The sequence below is a fragment of the Nicotiana attenuata genome, chromosome 2 (assembly GCF_001879085.1).
Source record: "Nicotiana attenuata strain UT chromosome 2, NIATTr2, whole genome shotgun sequence".
NCBI classification, from domain to species: domain Eukaryota; kingdom Viridiplantae; phylum Streptophyta; class Magnoliopsida; order Solanales; family Solanaceae; genus Nicotiana; species Nicotiana attenuata.
The window spans coordinates 9,626,296-9,646,091 of record NC_031990.1 but is presented as its reverse complement, the minus strand read 5'-3'; the positions used below and the strand labels follow the sequence as shown (position 1 = coordinate 9,646,091).

Here is a 19,796-nt window from a genome sequence, read left to right as displayed (position 1 = left end):
GTGATTTTCATAACTAATCTGCGAGAATATATGACGGGAGTTCAAGAATGAAAACAAAGAGTAGTTGTCAAATTCTGATTACATACTCGGCGTTTCAAGAAGATGAGTACCGCCGGCAAGCGGCATTTAGGTGAATTGTACAAAAGAATGAAACAAAGGTTAATAAACTAAATTGATTAAATTAAATAAGCAAATAGGAAGATGAATTTTCATTTACATAATTCGTTTCCTTTCATGCACATTAACTTTTTTAAAGTATCTGTCTAACATATACACGCATTTTATTTTATTTTTTTGTTTTCTTCGTCTAGTCTTTTACTGTATGGGTTTGGACGGGGAACGGGATGTAATTTAATTTTTTCACTTTGTTTTCTCTACTTTCTGACACCCAAAAGCACATAACGATACACCGATTAAACAAATAATAACAAGAATAATAATAATAGTAATAATAACAAGAATAAAAATAACAATAAGAACAACAATAACAGGAAGAAGAAAATAGTGACATAACAACGATAGAAATAAGGAATTTTACCTCCTATAGCAAAGGTTGATACCTTATTTATTTTAAATAGATACCCTTTTAAAAAAATTATATTCCGTAGCTGCCTTTTGATTTTTATAGCCAAATATCTATTTATGGTCACCTCCTCCCCTTAAGCCATAAAATACGCTTTGTATTATTTTTCTCTCTCATTCTTTCAGATTTTGCTCCACCCTCTCTCTCTCAACGCCAGTCTTTCTACATGAATACAACCATGATTCTCCACTGATTCATCTCAATTGTCTCGCGAAATTTTTATTGTCAGTGGGCTGGGGCTCTGAATCAATGTCGAAATCAAGCCCTAGAGAGAAAGATGGAGGTTCGAAATCTGCCATTGAAAGGTGAATTGAGGGAAATTTTTGAGGGGTTGTATATTTGAAATATGAATTGGAGGGATTTGCAAATGAAATTATAGTGAAATTTTGCGGGAATTTCTTTCGTTTTTGCGCCAAATTTTGAGAGTTTCGATTCAGAATCGCGGCCCTCTCGACGAGACAACATTAGGGTTGTTCTTGAACAAAGACGACAGAGTTTGGGGCTGAGCAACTTGAAGAGTCTGTTACCTTTTTTTCATTGTATTTCAATGTATCTCGCTGTATTCTATGTATTTCATTGTATTCATTGTCTTTTTTTTATTGTATTTCAATGTATCTGACTGTATTCCATGTATTTCATTGTAATCACTGTCTCGCTATATTCGATGAATGTATTCATATATTTTTTTTAATCAATATAGTTTATGCATTCAGATGTATATATGTATTCAAATGTATATGCAGTATGTATTCATATGTTTTTTGCACTATAGATGACCTGCTATACTTCATGTAGTTAATATATATTTATGTATTTAAATGTATTCATTGTAATTATATAATTTCAATATATAAATCTATTTATAAAGACACCATTAAAAAAAGAAAGGATGGATTGAATCTCTGAAGATTGCTCTGTTTTTGGGGTGTTTTTCGGTTGAGAATCTTTTCTATCACTGGAAATACAAATTTTATGCGTTATAATTGAGTTAGTTGAGTTATATTAGGAGTCTATCGCGTTAATTGATTCACTTACCGTTTTTAAACAGCTTAAGACCTTCTTTTTTCGCAAATTCCGTTACTGTATTCACGAATACAGCTCGACAATACAGTCGAATACATTCTCTTCTCAGCTGGACACCCCTGTTTTCGGCCGAGTTTTGCTACTGTATTCATGAATAAAATAGCAAAAATATATCGAATACAGTCTATAACAACTGAAAACATAGCTATAGGAAGTAATTTAGTAAATGGTAGCTATAACAAGCTAATAATCACTAAAACATAGTAATTTCTGAAAATTTCTCTAGAAATAACTAAGTGAAAACAGTTTTGGATTTGGGAGGCCTACTTGACTGGAAACAAATGGGCTAAACTTGGGCCAGCCCCATCACTCACTTATGGCCAAATACATATGCGGCCCCTTAAATTTGTCAAGAACTTCCAGTTAGACACTTGAATTAAGACTACAACCTATTAAGCACTTGATGTTAGTGAAAAATGTGTCTATTGGCCCTCAAAAACAACTAGTCAGAAAAACAAAGAGCGTGCAACTCACATGTGTATGACATGTCTAAATGAAATTTCTTGACAAGTTTAAGGGGCCACAGATGTATTAGGCCTTCACTTATCCGTTTGATGACAAATATGATAGGCTGGGGTCCAATGACGTCCAACATTTAGGAGCCCAACTTCTATCAGTAAGAAGTGGGGGATTTGCATCTATACCCGTTTTTTGTGTCACATTTTAACTTGTGCCCGCTTTGCAAAAAAAATTGCAAGCGTACCCGCTTTTTCGCATAACTTCAGCACACGGGGCTGAAGTAGCAAAGGCAATCACGCAAAACTTCAGCATTCTAGTAGCCGGGCCTGAAGTTCAGCTCTAGAGCTGAAGTTTTTATTTTGTAACTAGCGAACTTCAGCTCTAGCTGAAGTTCTTGTGTTGTAACTGGAAACTTCAGCCCCAGAGCTGAAGTTGCTGTGTTGTAACTGGAAACTTCAGCTCTAGAGCTGAAGTTTTTGTGTTGTAACTGGGGAACTTCAGCTCTAGAACTGAAGTTTTTGTGTTGTAACTGGAAAACTTCAGCTCTAGGGCTGAAGTTTTCTTAAAAGAGGTCCTTTTTTCCTTTTGAATGTATGCTTTCACTGCACCTATTGTATCCTCTGGTTCAACCATTAAAGAGAACTCATCCTGAAGCACCGGCAAGTTGAGGGAATGAGTACGTAAATTGGAAGTTAGAATCAATATCATCGTCTGTAGTGTTTATAGAGATTAAGCACATCGTCTGTAGTGTTTATAGAGATTAAGCACCTCGTTTGCAGTCAATGAAAACAAAACCCATTATTTTCTCAGCAACTTTCAACTTTTGGAACACTAAAACACAATACTTCAGTTTCTTCCATTTTTGCTTTCTAATTTAGATTATAATGCATGCAGAAATGGGGAAAGAGTGCCAGGGGTTTGTGGTAGAGGAGCTAAGGGTCTCCACAAGGGACAGTACCACAGTACTAGAAAAAAAGAAGAAGAAGAAAACGAAGGAGGAGAAGGAGGAGGAGAAAGGAGCTGAAATTTTTTAAAAAGTGGGTACAAGTTAAAAGTTTAAAAAAAAAATGGGTATAGGTTAAATGGGGGCGACCAAATAGGGCGCCCCGTGCAATTTTTACGTAAGAAGTTGACCCATGAATACATTGTGATGATAGATACTAAACCTGGTGGATCTGTGGTTTCTGTAGCTTTAGGAGTAAATAAAGTTCGATAAATGAAAATACTCTTTGCATGACTGCTTGATAACAATAAAATAGGGGAAAATACAAAATTGGTCGGTCAGCTGAAACTAAATTCATTCGCTAGCCAAAAAGTGTATGAAATATGTACAATATACGCATATAGTACACATGTAGGGGTATTATCACTTTTAGCCCGCGCTAGGAAGTATTTACATCTGGTAGCCGTAAAATTATATAAAATTTGAGAGCGGTTATACAATGTCATTTTATAAAAAATACAGATTTTATCGGCTATTGATTTTGAGACCAGCTAAAAGTATACATATCTCTAAAAAAATGACATGCTAAATTTGGCCCACTCATGAATTTGGGTCATTCAATATGGGCCTGGTCACCAATACTTTACGAAATTTGGCCCAACTTACATAGAAAGCACCATTGAAAGTATTTTTACATACCTATACACTATTGGAATTTTTATTACCCTCCCTACTCAAGTTTCAATTTAGTTATCATTTATATACAAATTTACCAATTATATACACTTTAGAAATTTAAATGAGTATCCATTTATATTAGGAATCAATTATTTCCCATCCTTATTCTCTCTCCCTCATGCTCTCTCTCTTTTTCTCTCTCTCTCTCACTCTCCGTCTCTCTCTCTCTCTCTCTCTCTCTCTCTCTCTCTCTCTCTCTCTATATCTATCTATCTATCTATCTATCTATCTATCTATCTATCTATCTCTCAATCCCTAATTCCAGTAATCTAGAGCAAAGGAAAAGAGAGCAGCAATTCCACCATTGACAGCCATTAAAAAGCTTTGAAGCCTTGAATTCGAATTTGGGTTTTCAAAAAATATTATTTGTTTGAATTGGGTGTTGTTGCAAACAATTGGAATTCTCTCTACGTCTTTCTCTATCTCTCAATCCCTAATTCCAGTAATGTAAAGCAAAGGAAAAGAGAGCAGCAATTCCACCATTGACAGCCATTAAAAAGCTTTAAAACTTTGAATTTGAATTTGGGTTTCAAAAACCATTATTTGTTTGGATTGGGCGTTGTTACAAACAATTGGGAATATTTTTTGGAGTTTATATCTCAATTTTGAGGGTGTTTTGGTGAATATTAGACTTGTTTTTGGCTGAATTTCAGATTGAAACTCGAAGAAGAAGAAGAAGAAGAAGAAGAAGAAGAAGAAGAAGAAGAAGAAGAAGAAGAAGAAGAAGAAATACATTCTACTTACGAAATTGTAGTAAAGTTGTAGTAAAATTGTATGCTCTTGTTTATATATATATTTTTATTTAAATATTATATGAAAGTTGAACAATATTGTATAAAAATTATATTTAAGTTGTATGATATGGTAGCTGTATATAACTGGGTAGAAATAATATATGAAAGTTGTAGATAAATTCTATAAAATATAATTAGTTGCATGAAATTTATTTTTACTATATATAAATCAGATTCAAACACTACAAAAAAAACAGCGTTTAGCGACGAAGTTTAGCGACAAGAGATATTCCGTAGCTAAATAACGACGGATTAGCGACACATTTTGTAATTTGTCGCCAAATAAGCTACAAATAGAATTCGTATAGAATATAGCGACGGAATAGCGACAAACACTAATATTCGTCGCTAAATGTTAGCGCCTTTATTTTACCTACAAAATTAGCGATGAAAAGGACGCGACAAAATTATTAAAACATAGCGACGGATTTAATGTCAAAAAAATCTGTCGCTGAAGTCCTTTTACTTATCAAGACATTCCAAAGTTAATTGCGACAAAATATTCCGTCGCTAGTTTTTTAAAAATAAAATTTCATTTGATATTATTAGCGACAAACATTACGTCCGTCGCTATTTCGTCGCTAAAAAAACTAGTTCCATTAATAAATTTGCATTAGTTATTATTAGCAACAGAAATTCTATCCGTCGCCAATTCCGTCGCTAATTTTTTGTAAATTAAATTAGGATAACACACACTCTTCTCTATCAGACTCCCAATACAATTAGGGCAAGACGCCCACTTCCTCTCCTCTCTATCACAGACTCTCACTCTCAATACTCTTCAACAATGTGAGTTTTTTACTTTAAATGCAAAAAATTAGGTGTTAATCTAGGATTAATGTCTGGAAAATAGAAGAAAACTTTCAAAATTGCAAGATTTTTGCTTCGGAACTCTGAAATTCTTCAAGCTGGTCTTACATTTCTTGTATTGTCAACTTTCAGGGCTTTTCCTTCCTGCAATTGTAAGGCCAATGCTTGATTATTTTGAATCATCAAAGCAAGTCCCTCAACCTGCTGTAAGTTTTGTGAGTTAATCGTCGCTTTGGTACCAATTTCGCTGCTCCTTTTTATTTTTTTTGTAAATCAAAAGTATTCGTACTGTACCTTCTCCTTCAAAGTTGGTTTTTATGGATCTCAGTGGTGTTTTTTTGGGGGCTTCCGAGGTTTATCATTATTGAAGTATTTGTTTAAATGTCTTCTTCGTACTTGGTTGGTAAATGTTGCGCGCCCCATGCATCTGTAATTGAGGTTTTTTTTCTTTCAAATTTCTCAATTTTAGTTCCAAGTTGTCTGTGGTGTGCGCTTTATTTTGATCAATTTTAGTAATTTTTTCTGTATTCTTGCATTCATTGAATGTAATTTGTTATTGTTACTGTAGCTTTGGTGTTGGTAGGTATCAGCTACAGGCTATGTTCTTTTGGATAGTGTGCTATTGAATTTTCAGATCTTGGTGTTGCTCCGTTTTGGATCCACAAGGAAGGCTCAATTTTGGTAACTTCTATTAAACTGAGTCTGCATTTTCTTTCTAGTAGCTGTTAACCAGTTTCACGGACTAAATAAATTATGACAGTTCCCATACAGATAAAATAAACAAATGTCTACCTTTGTCTGATATCAGCACCTAGTATTATTAGCATTTGAATAGACGAGTGCCATATGTCGCACGTCATAAGGGTGTGCCTTCTCTGTTCTGTCCCTGTTTCTGGCTTTTGTTTTAGGCCATAAGGGTTCTGAAATTGGCCAGCAGTATAACTGAAAGTGGGGTAGATGGATAGTATATATATATTGCTGAAAGTTGTCGATATGTATAGGTTGCTCATGATGTTTATTAGTCTTGCCTGTTGCTTTCTCCTTTCTTGGATGGTATTATTACCCTCCCTTTCTTTCTTTCTTTTCCTTTCTTGGATGGTATTATTACCCCTTCTCCTTTCTTGAATAGTATATGTATACTGCTGATAGTGCTGGGAGCGGAGTTACCATTCCTTTGCTCTGTTTCATCTGTTTGGTGTTTATTTTTGCTATTGCGGGAATGGTTAAAGTTTTGATCTTTTTTACATTTCTTTGTGGAATTTATTGTGATATTGCTATTGTTATGGTTAGTACATTATCATGTGATCCATTCTCTCCATTTTGGCTATCACTGTCAGCTTTTCAGCTGTAAATACTTTACTGGTACAATAGACCCTTGTTATTGCTGTTATATGATCTATATGTAAGAGTTCTACTAGAATGTGATTGCAAAGCTGCATGCCTGCTTTCACCAAACAATTTTTGGGTTTATTCTGATTTACTCTAAGTACTGCTTTTCTAAATGCATATCAGTTTTCTTTGCAAATGAAATCAGAAAACTGTAACTGTTTAAGGGTCAATGCTATATGGCCAATGCTATAGTACTGCTTTTTTAAATGCATATCAGTCTTCTTTTATTCTCATTCTAATTTTACTGGTTTATTATCAGGAAATTTTTTTTCCCTTCTGTTCATTATTTCCCTTTCATAAAGATTATGTTCCTCAATATATAGCATTTCATTTGTCTTTAAGATTCTTATTTTGGTCAAAGAAAGGAACTGAGCATTCCAAGATTTGTTTTCATTCCAAGATTGGGGTGTTAGTAATGTTGATACCCAATTTTTCCCTATGTATTTATATATACTCAAAATATTCTCAAAATAGTATGTACATGCATATATAAGCATGCCCAAGAGTTTTGGTATATTTTCCTTATTTTTAAAGATCTTAAAATCAATTTGTTGTCTATTTTAATAGTACAAAATTCAATAATTATTCCCAAACTGCATTTTGGTGAATAATTTATTTCATTCTCATATTTACACTAAGATATAATTAAGGTAATTTTTGCGTATTTTTATACATTTGTTTGGTATTTTTTTTAGCTAAATTGCATACAATTGCAATTGTGGCCTATTTTACAATTAACGGCATTTCACAATCATAAAATCACTTTTAGTATTTTTACATTAATATTTATATGTTATTAATTAGTCCAGTACCTGTAATTTATTTTTAAGTCATTTCTTACTATTTTTATAAAATAATAAAAAGGGAAAATTGGCTATTTAACAAACAGCTCTTATTATTTCAATTATAGCCAATTTGGACCCATCCCCATCAGATTTTTAATTAAACCCAAATCGCCCAATAACCCGTTTAAACCAGCCCGACCTAAGCCCCCTTTGATCTGAACCGTTGATCTTTGAGATCAACGGCCTCAAATCGCCCTTCCTTAATTAAACCTAATGACTAACCCTAATTCCCTCATTTTCATTTTAGTAGCCGCCCCTGAACACCCTCCCCCTCTCAAACTCTCTCGAGTGTTCTTGAAACCCTAATCACCTTCCCCCCGTTTTCGACCTCTAACTCACCAGAACCCATAGCGTCTCAGGCCATGGATGATCTATGCTTACCTCTTATCGCTCCTATGTGCTTGGTACTCGAAGGTTCGAGGCTAGACCTCAAAGGTCTCCACCCAGACCTCCGCAGACTTGAGGTTCCCGGCCATCTCCTGCCTGGCTCCGGCACAACTTAGCCTCCTGAGCCTGTTTCCAGTCTCATCCGACTTAGATCGGACGTTTTCGAAGCCTTTCTCATTCTAGGGTTCATCTGAAAACCCTAACTATCGAGGTTCTTCTTCGGTTATCTCCAGATCTGTGTGTATTCATGCTTTATCTTGAGTTTTCAAGCGGTTTCCCCAATTTTTCTTTTTAAAATCTTACTTTCAAAGTCGCCTCTTTCCTGGTTTACGGCTTTCCGAAAATGCTTCGGTGTTTTCCGACTTTTCTTCTTCCTTTCTTATGTGTGTTTTATATTCTTATGTGTTTTCATATATACATGTTCTTCTACCATGTTTTCTGTATTTTGTTCTTCTCTCTACTATGTTTCCACATGCTATGTTTATATGCCATGTTTCCATGCTATGTCTCACATGCTATGTTCTGCTACTTGCCTTCCACTATGACTTGATATGATTCGTCTACTGCATTTTTTCAACCATGTTCATTAAGTGTTCCTACTATGCCTGCTTAAGCGTATTTGCCTTTACCGTCTCTTCTATTCTCATTGTGTTTCAAATTAATTCCCTTACTCTATTTTACATTAAACTTTCTACTGCATCTGCTTGTTTCTCTTCTTTGCATTTGGTTCAAGTCGAAAACCCTAGGATTTGGGGTTTTTTGACGAGTGTGGTCTTTTATGTTTGGACTAGGGTTCCATTCGAGCCCTGGACTCTCTCAAATTCACTTTGGATCCATATAATAAGTTTGAATCCTTTTGTGTATGAACTCTTCTGATTAGCATGACAACCCCTTTTATATGTGTTAAAATCTTTCTTTAAAAGGTTTTCCAATTTGTGTTCGAATCAGAATCCTTTTTTTGGGGTTAATTGATTGCTACTAATTCTTCTTAGGTGAAGCCTCCCTTCACCTTTTTCTGACTTGGTTCATTCACATAAAATTTTCGATCCTTGATTGCTTGGCTGTCAACTGATTTCCTTTCCTTAATTTGCATGACCATGTACTGTCAAAAGCCTTTCCTTAAATAACTATTATGTATTTACCCTTCTTGCATTACTTTGAAAAGTGTTTAATTAACTCCTTTCCTTATTTACCTTGCCCGTTTGAAATCAGAATCCCTTAATTAAAGGGAAACCTTGTGTGGTTGATTTTCAAACTATTTTCTTACCTATTTCTGCTTCTCTTCTGCATTATAAATACATGACACAATTTTTTTTTAAAAGACACACGATTTTTAATCATCACAACTCTCTTCTAAAAGCTTACACTCTTGCTCCTTGATTGCAACTTGGCTTCCCTGAGTCTACAGCTTCTCCCTACTTGCTTGTTTCTGAAAACTGGTATGCCCTTTCATTTAAACTTTTGCCCATCCCTATATGTTTATTCTATAGTTTCATTCTTCTGTGTGGTTTGCTGCTCATGCTGCGTAGCTTATGCTGAGTATTTTTCTTTCTTTGCTTCTGCTTTCATATGAATCCCTACCCCTAACCCCCTTTATGTGTTGAGTTGAAACCTTGGCCTGACAGTATCCCAATTACTGCCTAGGCTATGGTTTGACCTTCAATAGGTTCTGGACTCTCCCATGTTTGGCTAGTGGGCTGGTCAGGGGTGTGCCAGCATTTTATGTTGCTGGGCATGACCACCAGCCTGCCTTGGCATCCTTTATATCCCTCTATTGCACTTACACTTCTTCCTAGACTCTAAGTTCTACCCCCCTCCAATGAGCCTTGCCTTGGGACCTTGAGCTCCCTCTGAACTTGGACATTGGAGCCTTCCCGGATAAGAGATAGGCTTTGGAACCTGATCCTGGCAGTTGGGTCATATCATATTGTTAGACCTTGTGTTTGAATTAGGCTCCTTGGATGCAGCTTAAGAGTTCTGATTGTAATTTCATTTCCCGTTTTCGATTCATCTTGGTCTGTAATAAAATTTTGTAATAACCTCTGGGGTGATTAGTGAAACGAGAAGGGTAACCATGCATGCAAAGGGATAGATATCATGCTCACAGGGAATTACCACACTTTTGTACTCATGTATCTTGCCTACAGCTTCGCACATTTGCATATCACATGTAGATACCGTGTCTATAGGTTTATGCATCCACATAGATATTATGTCTATAAGGTTTCTGCACTTATGCACATATAGATACCATGTCAATAGGTTTATGCATCCATATAGATACCATGTCTATAGGAATTTTGCATCTCCATATGGATACCACGCCTATAAGTAACCAGAAATCCAGACTCTACGCATGCATTGGTCACTAGGCAAACCTATTTATAGGATTAAAAACTAACAGTATTCAGATATCATGCCTATAGGATTTCTGCGCTCTTGCTATGCCTGTAAGAAATGTTTAAATTAACGACGCGAGAAAGCATGCCTATAGGAACTATCAATCAAATCTGAATCACTCGTTTTAAGATTAGCACTAATTACAGAACTCGCACCATTCTTTTAAATCTGGCAACTTTTTAATCAGTTTGTTTCTTTATTCCTGAAACCAGTAGATGCCATGCCTAAAGGTCATCACGTAGGCAAACAAGTATGTAGTTAATTAATTGCACTAGTCTTCGATAATTGCAGCCAGGCGAGCCTAATGCGAACTTCTTGCTTGAAAATATGTAATGAACTAGCCTGCCTAACGTTAAGTATAATTTCGACCTAATCAGTACATGTAAGACATGCTAAACTACATGATTTTCTGTGATTAAAGGAGGTTTATCTGAGCCTTAATTGTTTTGTGCTCCCATAACTGCTTTCATATGTTTGCTTGACGCCTTAGTATTTTAACCTTTTTAAACCTCTGAAAAGCCAAGCTTCCTCCCTTTAGGAATAGTAGTCCTAAAAGCCTCCAGGACTGATAGGTGGGACGGGTAATAGCATGCAATAAGTAAACGAGACTATTTCGCGCTTAATACCTTAACAGGGTGGGAAGGGTAGACATGGAGATGATGATCACACGATAACACTACGCGTACGATGGATTACCGGTGTTGTGTGGATGATCTATGTGATTTATAAACCTAGGACCACTTTCCTTATACAACTTTGTTTAATATCTATAAAATCCTGTCTTTTCAACTACTCAAAACTCCTCCTTAATTTTACTGGATTATTCCTTTTCTTCCAAATTTTTCTTCTTTGTTTATTCAATATATTGATTAATTTTCTGCGTTTAGTCCCCCTTTTAAACAAATTGTAGATCATCTAGACCTTGATCCCACATACTTGTCACGTATCTATTTGCAACCCTTATGTCTAAAATCATTTGTGTATCTATTCGCATTAAAGTCTTAACATAGCATGGCCGGGAACCACACTAGTGGATCTTGAGGAGTTCCTAACACCTTCCCCTTGAGATAATTTCTAGCCCTTACTCGAACTCTGGTTTTCCAACTCAAAAACCCTTCTTAGTGTCCTAATGCACTCAATCATTAGGTGGCGACTTTTCAAATCCAAAAACCCAATTCCCAAACGGAAATAGAGTTGTCTTCCCAAATGTCGTAAACCCGATTTCGCGAGAAAAAGGGGGCGTCAACAAGTAATTCTCAGCTTATTCTGATGTCAACTTGTTATTCATTTTAGAAAGCATTCTGTTGTCTTATTAATAAAGAACTCTAAGGTCTTGTTTATCTTAAGATTATACAATTGGAATACCGCGAAGAACCTTTAAAGCAAACTGTATTATTCAAGTGTGAATGGTTTGATCCAACTGTGAATGTTGGTGTCACAGAGCATAACCAATACAAACTAGTCGATGTGAACCATCGCCGTCGTTTTAACAAGTACGAACCTTTTATTCTTGCGATGCAAGCAACTCAAGTGTGTTATGTGCCTTATCCTAGCACGAAAAAGGACAAGGATGATTGGGTAGCTGTTTTGAAAGTTAAACCTCAGGATGTTATTGAACTTCCTGATGAGGCAATAACATCAGCTCCAGAACCGACTCTTCCATTCCAAGTTGAAGAAGTTAAAGTCCATTTGATAGATATGAATTTCACCACTGATGAGAATATAATCTTACATGATCCAAATGGGGATGTAATTGAAATGGTTGAACCCATTAATGATGGACTATTGATAGAGAATCAAGAGTTCGAAGAAGAATCTTCAGAAGACGAGTATGAAACTGAGGATGAAAATGAGGAGGATGATGAGGAAGAGTTTGAAGAAGAAATAGATGATGACTAGTGTGTTGATAATGCACTACTATATTTTTATTGACTTTTGTTTTTCTAGTAATCTGTGTGGTATGTTATAAGTCATGTATCTATTTTGTAGTATGATCTATAGAGAATCGAATCGAATACCACATTTGTAATAATCTAAATGGTATAGTACTCTTCTAGCTTACGTTGTGTTGTGAATCGAATACCACGTTTGTAGCATGTATTTTTCTGCTTTGTGTTGCTTCAATATTGGATTCTTTTGATGAATCTACCTTTGTTTCTTTGCTGCTAAAATGAGCTTAAGAAGCAAGCTCATTAATAGAATCAGCAATTTATTCGACACAAATGACGATATCGGTTAGTATTGATGCAACTGTAGCCACTGGTATGACTTCTAGTAAGTTAATATCTTCCCAGAAACCTGATATGAGAAGTGATTTCAGGTTCTTGGCAGCTGCATTTAGTTAGTCACCATGTATCTCTTCGCATTCTATTGAATTTTATAAGCTTTCATACTAGCTTAGCTTCTGTAACTTAGCTTCTGCTTGTTTGAATTTTCAGTAACTTAGCTTCTGTAACTTAGCTTCTGCTTGTTTGAATTTTCAGTAACTTAGCTTATGTAACTTAGCTTCTGTAACTTAGCTTCTGCTTGTTTGAATTTTATAAGCTTTCATACTAACTTAGCTTCTGCTTGCTTGAATTTTCAGAGACTATACTGCTCAGGTTAAGTTGGAGCATCCCATTGCAGGCCAAAAAAAGGAGCAATTGGAAATATGCCTCGAGGTAGAGGTCGAGGTAGCGCAGGTCGTGTAGGTAAATCTTCAGTTAGGGGTAATTTCTCTACTCGTGAAAATATGCCTACTGTTCCCATTCCCACAATCAATCCTCAACAAGGCGGTACGAGTTTCTCAGGTGGACCGGTTCACATCAATCAAGTTCAAATATTAGGTCCTAGTAGTACACCACCTATTCAAACATCAGACTATGGTAGTACCCCAACTATTAATTTGGAACCACCTCCAAATACCCCTAATCAGAGCAACACAATAGGTGAGGGTACATCTTCTCAAAGCAACATAATAGGCGAAACTGAGTGTAGCAGTACCCGCCGACCGCGGACGCTTCTTACTATTTCTCCTACAGGGTTAGTCCATACTTGTACTATTACTTTTAGTATATTGTTATTGGTACATGGTATTCCTTTAAATAATGTCTTCTAATTTGTTCAGGTTGGAGCCTTCATATGAATGCTCTGAGTTTATAACTAAGCCTTTCAAGAATGAACTTGATCCTAATGGATTCAACTGGAAAAACGTCTCAAATGAGTTAAAAAAAAAATTATTTTGGAGAATTCAAGGTATAATCCATCACAATTAGATTTTGAAAGTATATTAACTTTTATATGTAACTTATTAATGTTATTACTTTATAAAATTATTTCAGAAGGCTTTCTACTGGGATTCTTCAATTGATAGTGTGGTGCAGATCCAATGGGAGCGTAGGGCAGCAAGAAGATACAATGATTTTGTTAGCAAACTAAAAGCAAATATGGTGCAACCGGAAACTATTCCAAATAATGTGTGGGAAAGTTGGTTGAGACTTTGGAAAGATCCTAAGTGTGTTGAAAAGTCAGAAATAAATGCAAAAAAATTATTGTGGTGGGAGCGAAATTGCCATTGGGACTCATACAAGTGGCTCTATCAGTGTTGGGGAGCATCGCAAGAGACTTGTAAGTGTATTTATAACTTTTCCCTCAAGATTTTGCCACTGAACATGAACAAGTTCAGCTTTTAGATATAGATCTCCTGCAACTCAAGATTGCAGCTTGAGAATAGTAAATTTACAAAAGAGAAATACCTGAAAACCAGTGACCTTTTTGGCTAAGGACTTCTTCTTGGGTTCGAGTTCAATGTTTTCCTTTTGTTCCAGTTTGCATTCTAAATCACAAACGCGTTGAAAGTTAACAGTTGCATCCCTCTGAAAATTATCACTAGAATAAACGATTCTGTGTGATGATTTACTTACCATAGTAGAATTGCCCTCCTTGTTTTGACAACTGATTCAAGTTGTGTGGTAAAGGGCCTTTTAATCCCAAACCACACTGATATAAGGCCTTTTAAAAATATCCTGATGCTTCCCAAAGTGCCTTCTCCTAAACATTTCACTGATATAAGGCATGTTAGTTTATGCAATGTCCTGAGTAAGTTTTTTTCCAAGGTTCTCAACACTAGGCTGAATAAATTACTTCCTAACCTGATCAGTGATAATCAGAGTGGGTTCATAAAAGGGAGAGCTATAACTAAAAATATTTTGCTAGCCTAGGAAATCATTCAAGACATTGGTAAATCAAAAAGAGGTTTAAGACCGGGAGATCCTATTTCGTCTTCTCTATTTATTCTTTGTGCTGAATTTCTTTCAAGGAAACTTAATAAACTATATTACTCTAGTAGTTTTTTAGGTTTTCATATGAGTAAGAACGCACCTCTTATTAGTCATCTTGCTTTTGCTGATGACAAAATCTTATTCTCCAGTGGTATCAGAAATTCTTGAAAGATGATCATGGATACTCTTAGTACTTATGAAAAAGTCTCTGGCCAATTAGTAAACAAGCAGAAGTCATGTGTTGCCATTAACCCCAATGCTCCTATTGAAGCAGCTGCAAGAGTAGAAAACATCACAGAAATGGAGCATAAAATATTTCCAACTAAGTATCTGGGGTGTTCAGTGTATGTGGGCAGGAAAAAAATTGCTATTTTTTTAGATATTTTTATAAGGCCTTGGAAAAAATCTTACTCAGGATATTTTTACCCAAGAAAAAGACTAGTAAGTAATACTAATACAGTAGTGAGTAGTGGGAAAAATTGGAATAGGAGAGAGGTGAGACAGTGAGTAAAAGATCACATGATTCTTACTCAATTCACTGCCTCTGTACTCTGTAGTAAAGCTGTCATCTTTTCATTGATTCAATCTTCTTGGAAAATATAAAAAGACTGGATCTTTGATTTTTGGTATTACTACTTACTACGTAAAATTGCATACCAAAATTCTGCAGATGTTGTGTGTGTGTGTGTGTAACTGGGGGTCAAGTGCTGCGTTTTACATATATTAATTTTATTGTTTGGGAGAAGGTGTGGAGATAGCTTGGAATTAACAGCTTTCCAACAAATATGGTAGTGTTCTTGCTGACAATCACAGTGGTTTAAGCTGAATTTAACGTTAAGTCTTGGTTAGACTTTAGGACTTGGACCAGTAGAAAGAATTGGAAAATGTTTATGATCTGTCTTACTTCTTTCAGTATGCATTGTGTAGAGAGGTATAAAGGGAAGAGCTTTTAGTTCCTAATTGCCCAACTATTTCCTTTTGTTTCTCTATCTTCTTAAATAATTTTTGTATAGGCTATTAAAAAGGGTCGAGACCCAACACCAAGTGAGTTGCATTTGCACATCCATACACATGGTAATGATGGAAAATCTTTTGTTGCTGAGAAATCCCGAAACATACATGTAAGATAACTTTTTAATTGACTTTACTTTCATATATTTTTTTTTGTAAATTGAATGTTCTTATTAACTCTTCTACAGGAAAAATATCAGGAGATATTACAACAACAAACACAAACTTAATCTGATATTGATCAGTGCAAAGCATATTATCAAGCCGCGGGAGGAGAAAAGAATAGTAGAGTATATGGTCTTGGATCGCAAGCAAAATGCTACTACGGGCCAAATCTTCATGGCTCTTTTGGATCTGATGCTACATCGTCAACAACACCTCCAAATGCTCAATCAACACCGACAGGGAATCTGGATGAGTTAGTGATGCGATTGATTCCTGCATTGACAGATCATATAGTTCCTGTAATTGTTGAGCGGATACGGGAATTAGTTTCCTTACCCTCGCATCAGCCAAATACTGATATGGCACCTACAGTTCCAACATCTTCTACTGCCGCTAACATTGATGAGGTTCATGCATTAGGTTCTGATGATGACCGTAACTCTCCAGCCTAGCATAGTTAGCTTATTTTGTTTGGTCATTATTGTTGGTCCTTGTGAATTTTTGTACTTAATGATACTGTTATATGAATTATTCTATATATTTTGGACCTTGTTGAATTTATATTAATATCAGTGACTTTTTTATTAAGTGTATTTAATAGTTTATGTAATATGTTTGAACAGAGTACATTTAAAATAATAAATAAAAAGAATTTTAAAAAATCAATAATATAGTAAAAATGAATCAGCGACGGATACATTCCGTAGCTAAAATTATCGCGTAAAATAAAATCTTGCGACGAATTAGGAACAAAAGGTGTTTGTTGCAAAAAGCAGGGACAATTTGCTATAACACGGCTAGCGATGGAAAATTTCCTCGCTATAAGAACAAACGACGAATTTTATTATGTACTGCAGCGACGAAAGTCATCAATATAGTGACAGAAACAAGCTATATAGCGACGGATATTTCCCTCGCTAAACTTTGCTACAAAAATATGTCGTCGCTACTCCGTCGCTAATTCTGCGACGGTTTAGTATTTTCCGTCGCTATAAGCCTAGCAACGAGGATTTTAGGGACCAACTTGAATCCGTCGCTATTTCGTCGCTAAACACCTTTAGCGATAGAAAACATTGATTTAGCGACGGAATGCGGCCGTCGCTAAACGTTGTTTTTTTTGTAGTGAAAATATACAAAAGACATATTGTATAAAATTTGTATAAAAATTATATTTAAATGGTATGATATTTTAGTTGTATATAACTGAGTAGAAATCATACCACTGTCCAGAAGTGCTATGTGGAAATGGCCAAACAGGTTAATGAAAAACTTGGCAAAATCGATTCTTATTTTGTGAAGCTTGCTGGATGCTATTGTCACATGGATTGAAACTTGGGATGAACTCAATCCTGCTACTAAAGACACTGCCAAGATTCCCAATGGTGCTTCCAAATAAAATATTTCATAGTTATTTGTGAAATTTAGTTTATTTGCAGTATTTATAGCTTTGCTTTTATGTAATTCTGTCATCTATATCCTTTTACATTTTTTTTTACTTGAGTTGTAAATGTAGCCATAATTTGGAAGAAATGGATGTAGAACTTCCAATAAATTCTCGTAAACTGTAATAAGCCATTTGGTCATAACACTCTGACGCGAGGATCAGATGAAATAATTTTCTGTTTACTTCTCTTTCAATTCTTTTTCTTTACTTTTTTCCTTAATTAACGAAAATAAGAACATATTTGCTTAAGTTTACAAATGGATTGCTAATTTAGAGCGTAAATATTCTAGTATTACTAATATGTAATACTAATTAGTACATCTATTACCAATTAGTAATATTTGTAAGTAATCACCTAGCAATCCCTTGATTGAAGGCACTAATATGGATTGGGAGCCTTTTAAGATGGATTTTATATATTTTGTAACTAAAATGTGTTTAGATCAGGTAAATACCAAAACATGAATATTTTTTGTAATAAGGTTTCCAATAGTGTATAGGTATGTAAAAATCCCTTCCTTTATACATGGTATAATATAATAGTTTAAGTTTTGTCTATTAACAATGCATATGTTTTTCTACAAAAATCGTGTAAATTTACTACAATTGATAACTTTTCAAATCAAATCTATTTTTTTTAAGTGAGAACCTACTATAACTAGTTAGATTCTATTGTAACTTCCTAAAAAAGTTTTAACTTGTACTCACTTTTAAACAACTTTAGGCTTCTTTCTCCTCCTCATTCTTCTCCTTCGTTTTCTGAATGCTGAAGCTTGGGATATTGTTATGCATTGCCTAATGATTCATATATATCTGTTTGTCCCATTATGTTCAGTTTGGTCTTATTCACAATAATTTAACCTCTTGGATATTTTAGCTTTACAGGCACACTGGTTTTTGGTTCTAATTTATCTGTAGTAACTTGTTTTCATGTCGAAAATATTTTTCATTCTTTAATCTTTGAAATGAACAACATCAATCGCTGCTAATCATGATCTATTAAATTCATTGTTGTTAGAACTTCAGCTCTAAGACAACAAATATAAACAAAAACTTCAGCTCCTATAATGCTCAAGTTCAACAAATACAAAACAAACTTCAGCCCTAGAATGCTGAAGTTCGGCACTTACAAAACAAATTTCAGCTCCTAGAATGCTGAAGTTCAACAATTACAAAACAAACTTCACCTCCTAGAATGCTTAAATTCAGCAATTACAAAACAAAAATTTCAGCCGAAACATGTTGTAGTTTTATTGAATTGAAGTTTGCCATTGCACTATGAATTAAAATTTGCGTGATTGCCTTTGCAAATTAGGCCAAATTTCAGGCAAAAATATCTGAAGTTTTGCTATACTTCAGGTAAAACATTCTGAAGTTCAAACTTTAGACATAAATTTTTGCTACATTAGACCCGTATGTCTCAAGTTACATGAAAAATGGATACACTTGCAATTTTTTTTGTAAAGCGGGTATAGGTTAAAAGGTGACCCAAAAACTAGGTATAGATGCAAATGCCCCATTCTATTGATAGTGTAAAGTTCCGTTATACGGTCAATGTGTATATATAACATAAACATAAGTAAGTTTAGCGCAGATAATAGATACACGTATAGCAGTTTTGGTAGACTGAAAGTCTGAAACTAATCGAGACCTTAAAGTGCAGTTCATCAAAACAACACGTGGGTAACAGATATTAAAATTGGCTAAAGTAGTAACCAAAGTGTTACGTATTATTAACTTGCACACAGTACATCTCAGACAAAACACCTTTGTCCTCACAAAGATTCTTGTCATACATAGTGCTAAAGAAAGACGACCAACATAGCACGTACTCTCTTTCTTTATCCTTCAAAAAAAAAATAAGACAACAAACTTGTGGCTAGAATAACCACAAAGGGATACATTATATTCTGACCAAGTTTTTTGTTCCTCACTACAACAAATTTGATTTTTAACCACGAAATTATTCGCTACGACGAAAAATTCGTCACTAATTATTTATTTTCTGTGACAAAAGTTACATTTCGTATACAAATACATGAGCCACATAGTTTTAGTGACGAAACGTGAATTTTGTAGCAAAGTTTTGTCTCCAAAAGTTTCCCTCCAAAAATATGATGGCGCCATTTTTTTAGGCATTCTTTAGCTACGAAGTGAAATTATTAGTGACAAATTATATTTGTCACTGATCCACTAAATTATTAGTGACAAAAAATTGTTCGTCTTAAAAAATATTTACATTTAGACACGAAAAGTTTCCGTCACCAAAATTAAAGTAAACTTTGGCTACGAATTTTTGTACTCAACTGTGAGCATTATTTTTGTCACTAATAATCTAAAAAATCTGTGATAATCTTTAAATTATCTTTATGTAATCTGAAATTTAGCTACAGCAAGGGTTTTTCTTAAAATAATACATACAATGTTTAAAAAGGCTATGAAATAATTTCATCACAAATTATTCATTTTTAGTGGCAAATCACATT

General features: G+C 34.8%; 2 long non-coding RNA genes and 1 pseudogene across 2 annotated transcripts; 2 read left to right on the top strand and 1 right to left on the bottom strand.

Annotated features, from left to right (window-relative positions):
- On the top strand, nucleotides 5,302–6,228 carry LOC109244069. The gene is made up of 3 exons (XR_002070661.1): nucleotides 5,302–5,389; nucleotides 5,543–5,616; nucleotides 5,979–6,228. It is a non-coding gene; the product is annotated as an uncharacterized LOC109244069 (long non-coding RNA).
- LOC109244060 lies at nucleotides 11,657–16,454 on the top strand (annotated as a pseudogene).
- On the bottom strand, nucleotides 13,783–15,707 carry LOC109244075. Its single transcript, XR_002070663.1, has 2 exons — nucleotides 15,221–15,707; nucleotides 13,783–14,964 (listed from the first exon to the last, which is right to left on the bottom strand). It is a non-coding gene; the product is annotated as an uncharacterized LOC109244075 (long non-coding RNA).